Source organism: Palaemon carinicauda, chromosome 3 (genome assembly GCF_036898095.1).
Source record: "Palaemon carinicauda isolate YSFRI2023 chromosome 3, ASM3689809v2, whole genome shotgun sequence".
Lineage (NCBI taxonomy): Eukaryota > Metazoa > Arthropoda > Malacostraca > Decapoda > Palaemonidae > Palaemon > Palaemon carinicauda.
The window spans coordinates 84,325,602-84,330,601 of record NC_090727.1 but is presented as its reverse complement, the minus strand read 5'-3'; the positions used below and the strand labels follow the sequence as shown (position 1 = coordinate 84,330,601).

General features: G+C 38.1%; 1 long non-coding RNA gene across 2 annotated transcripts in view; it reads left to right on the top strand.

Moving 5' to 3' along the window:
• LOC137638359 (uncharacterized) overlaps window positions 1-5,000 on the top strand; it is a 319,347-nt gene that overhangs the window by 241,829 nt on the left and 72,518 nt on the right. The window lies entirely within an intron of this gene.

The window sequence follows — 5,000 nt, the reverse complement described above, 5'->3', positions numbered from 1 at the left end:
ATTAACATTTGGTAGAGATTACTTGAGTGCCATATGTGGATGAGATCATGATGAGGGGTAGATGTATATGGTTTTGGCATACTCTTCGCACTCCCCTAGAGAGATTAGTTCACCAAACGTTTAGATGGGCTCAACAGGGCACTAATAGAGTTGGAAGACCCAGGCCTACATGGCTGTGGACTATGAAGCGTGAAGTAGTTGGAGACGATGAATGGAGAAGTATTGAATTAAAAGCTCAAGATAGAGACGACTGGCGAAATCTAACCGAGGCCCTTTGCGTCAATAGGCAGAGGAGGAGATGATGATGATGAAAGAGAGATTACTCGAGTGCCATATGTGGATGAGATCGTGGGAGTAGATGTAGATGGTTTGGGCATGCTCTTCGCACTCCCCAAGGGAGATTAGTTCACCAAACGTTTAGATGGGCTCCACAAGGCACTGGAATAGTTGGAAGACCCAGGCCTACATGGCTGAGGTCTATGAAGCTTGAAGTAGTTGGAGACGATGAATGGAGAACTATTGAATTAAAAGCTCAAGATAGAGACGACTGTCGAAATCTAACCGAGGCCCTTTGCGTCAATAGGCAGAGGAGGAGATGCTGATGATGAAAGAGAGATTACTCGAGTCCCATATGTGGATGAGATCATGATGAGGGGTAGATGGAGATGGTTTGAACATGCTCTTCGCACTCCGTTAGATAGATTAGTTCACCAACCTTTTATATGCGCTCCACCAGGCACTAGACGAGTTAGAAGCCCAGGCCTACATGGCTGAGGACTATGAAGCGTGAAGTAGTTGGAGACGATGAATGGAGAAGTATTGAACTAAAAGCTCAAGATAGAGACGACTGGCGAAATCTAACCGAGGCCCTTTGCGTCAATAGGCAGAGGAGATGATGATGATGAGAGATTACTCGAGTGCCATATGTGGATGGGATCATGATGAGGGGTAGATGGAGATGGTTTGGGCATACTCTTCGCACTCCCCTAGAGAGATTAATTCATCAAATGTTTATATGCGCTCCACCAGGCACTAGACGAGTTGGAAGACCCAGCCCTACGTGGCTGAGGACTATGAAGCGTGAATCAGATGATGAATGGAGAAGTATTGAATTAAAAACTCAAGATAGAGACGACTGGCAAAACCTAACCGAGGCCCTTTGCGTCAATAGGCAGAGGAGGAGATGATGATGATGAAAGAGAGATTACTCGAGTGCCATATGTGGATGAGATCTTGATGAGGGGTAGATGGAGATGGTTTGGACATGCTCTTCGCAGTCCGTTAGATAGATTAGTTCACCAACTGTTTATATGCGCTCCACCAGGCACTAGACGAGTTGGAAGACCCAGGCCTACATGGCTGAGGACTATGAAGCGTGAAGTAGTTGGAGACGATGAATGGAGAAGTATTGAACTAAAAGCTCAAGATAGAGACGACTGGCGAAATCTTACCGAGGCCCTTTGTGGCAATAGGCGTAACAGGAAATGATGATGATGAAAGTTTCATCTATTAGAAGATTCAAAAAATATATACAAGTTTATGTTGTTTTATGGTTTTCTATTAATACACCAGAGTTTGAAAGTTTATAGATGTGACGATAAAAATATCTTTATTGAATCTGTTTCTTCTGCTACAAATTTAATTAAATTTCATTTTATATTGCCTGTGAGATAGAATTGAAAATATTTCCAAATGGTAAATATATGCTTTGATGATGTCACACTTTTTAAAATGTTTTATTTAATTTTTTCACTAATTCTTATATCGTGTATTTCCTTATTTCCTTTCCTCACTGGGCTATTTTTCCCTGTTGGAGCCCTTGGGCTTATAGCAACTTGCTTTTGAAACTACGGTTGTAGCTTAGTAATAATAATAATAATAATAATAATAATAATAATAAATATCATCATCATCATCATCCATCTGATGGGCAAAGTATATACAGACACCTCTCCATGTTATAGCTTGAACAAGTAACTAATTCTATTATAAGGTTATTTTATTCCATGCATTAAGATAGTTTTGTTTTGATTCATTAACTAAAAGGCGAATGTCAGAATCCATTTACTTTTTAAAGGTAGTTCATAAATGGCAGAGGCAAGGAACAGTGCCAGTGCGCTATACTATAGAGACTGACCATATACACATATGATCAGCTCTCAAGGCCTCTCCCCCTTCAAGCTTGGCCCAGGGAGGGCCAGACAATGACTGCTAATGACATAGTAATGCAATGTTCAGACACTTTTTAGTGATGAGCATTGAATAAATAATACTCTAGTCTTGAGGTTAATTTAGTATCTAGATATGTAATTATCTAGAAATACTAAGCTTTCATTTGCAAAGTTTGGATACAATTTAATTACAATATCGTAATGATATTCAATATTCTTCATAAAGGCATCTCGGCGTCAATGACCTTAGATGTCAGACTGCCTGAAAACTTTCAATCAATCAATCAATCAAACATAAAGGCATTGTAAGCAGTACGATTTGCAAAGGCGAGACCTGCAAATAATATAAAACTATATTTGCACGCTTTACATTATGGTCATGCTTTTTGCTTCATATGTGAGAAAGGAGAATAAACTTCTTACTCATTGTTAATAGAAGCAGATGTTGACGTTTTGAGTTTGATGGCTCGAGTTTATGTTTATAGCGAACGTGATCGTTCGAGCTATTGTACTTGTTGCTTTGGAGTCCATTTTAGATCTTTTCTTTTAAATGTTATTTCTTTTGGTGATTGTGCATTTTAGTTTACTTTTTCCCCTGGCAACTTGTTAACCTTTTCCCCTGGCAACTCTTTTATCTTTTCGCCTGTCAACTTATTTTCCTCTTTGCCTAGCAACTTGGTTACCTTTTCGCCTGGCAACTTTTTACCTTTTCCCCTGGCAACTTGTTAACCTTTTCCCCTGGAAACTTGTTAACCTTTCCTCCTGGAAACTTGTTAACCTTTTCCCCTGGAAACTTGTTAACCTTTCCTCCTGGAAACTTGTTAACCTTTTCCCCTGGCAACTTGTGTACCTTTTCCCCTGGCAACTTGTGTACCTTTTCCCCTGGCAACTTGTGTACCTTTTCCCTGGCAACTTGTCTACCTTTTTCGCCTGGCAACTAGTCTACCTTTTCCCCTGGCAACTTGTTTACTTTTTCCCTGGCAACTTGTTTACCATGATGCAGGAGAGTTTCCAGTGATGAACGAAACAGTGGAAGCCAGTGAATTTACCAGTGAATTTAACCTTCATTAAGCGTTGTAAACATTTTAGTGCAAGTGGTGGTGTAACCAGTAATTTTAGCCTTCTGGAAGCAGAGGGGCACTCAGTAGAGAGCATGCCTTCGCCATGCTAAGCAGTCTTATTTTGCTCTTAACTTCATTGCTTACTTATACTTCGATGTATTTTCTTTTATTTTGTAAACTTAGGTGCAGTTGAATGAAATTCATTCAGTGATAGCTTATCTTTTTTGTTGATGTTGTGTTTGCCCATTGCACATGTACTGTAAGTCTTCCATAAGCCGTTTGCCTCTAAAATGTAGGTAACTTGTAACGTCTGTATCAGTTACCAGATACTTTTATTATCTACTTCATTATCTGTGGTTTTAAGAGAATGAATGAATGAAGGATGTTTTCTTTGTTAATTCTGTTTATTAGTGAATGAAATTTTCTTGTTATTGCTGTATGTCAATGGAGATTTAAGAGTATTATGATTGATGATATTGTTACCTCCGCCAACGATGTTGGAAGGAGGTTATGTTTTACCCCCTATTTGTGTATTTGTGAACAGCTTCCGGGCCACAATTTTTATCGTAGATTAATGAAACTTGCAGGAATTAACTTATGCAAAAGCTGGAAATGAATAAATTTTTGAAGGGCAAGGTTAAAGGTCAAGGTCACGGTCAAGCAAAATGTCCAGTTCACGGAATCAGCCATAAGCTTAGACATTGTTGTCCCCGAGACTTCAAACTTGGTTCACATTTGAGTGTATGAAAATCCACGCCAGTTAATACATGTTAAGGTTAAAGGGCTAGGTCGAGAAATAATTTGCCACGGCGGAGGTCTGCGCTCAATTGAGTGCCCCTCTATTTATTTATGTAATAATGAATTTTTTTCCATAATTTGATTAAGTAAAATTATGAAAACAATACTGAGAATAGGGAAGTGCTTCGGAAATGAATTTAACATATCGCATGTCTTCATAAGCCATTAAATATTCAGATTATACTCGCGATGTATAATGTGATATTCATTATCTTTTGCATAATTAGATGTCAAATGAATAATCAGTAAGAGGTCATTGCATAAACATTTCTATTTATATAACAAGTAATATATAATGTCTCTTATTTGATGTAAAATATTTAATACTTCCTCTCAGATTTTAGTGTTACTTCTGTAATGATTGAAATTAATATTTTATTTCGAATCTTTTCAAATATTTACAACTTTTTTGGCAAAGGATATTTTCCCCTGTGAGTTCAGCAATATTTTTCTTCGCCAACGAGGTTGGAAGGAGGTTATGTTTTACCCCCTGTTTGTGCATGTGTAATTTGTGTTTGTGAACAGCTTTCTGGCCACAATTTTAACCGTAGAGTAATGAAACTTGTAGGAATTAACTGTTACGTAAAAAGCTGTAAGTGATGAATTTTTTGGAAGGTTAAGGTTAAAGGTCAAAGGTAAAGGTCACGGTCAAGCAAAATGTTCAATTCACGTAATCAGCCATATGTTTGGACACCGTTGTCACAGAGACTTCAAAATTGGTTCATATTTGGGTGTATGAAAATCCACTCCAATTGATACATAATAATGTTGTGCTTTGACTGATTTTATTTTTATTTTTTATATAAAAGAGGAAATTTGGACTCGAGCTGTTTGGGGTAGAATCAACAGAATTGAATGTTTTGATCCACTGGTCTAGAAGTCATCTTTTATCTAGTCCATGACTCTCTCTCTCTCTCTCTCTCTCTCTCTCCCCAGAAGAAAATGTTGGGATCAATTGGTCTAGAACCTG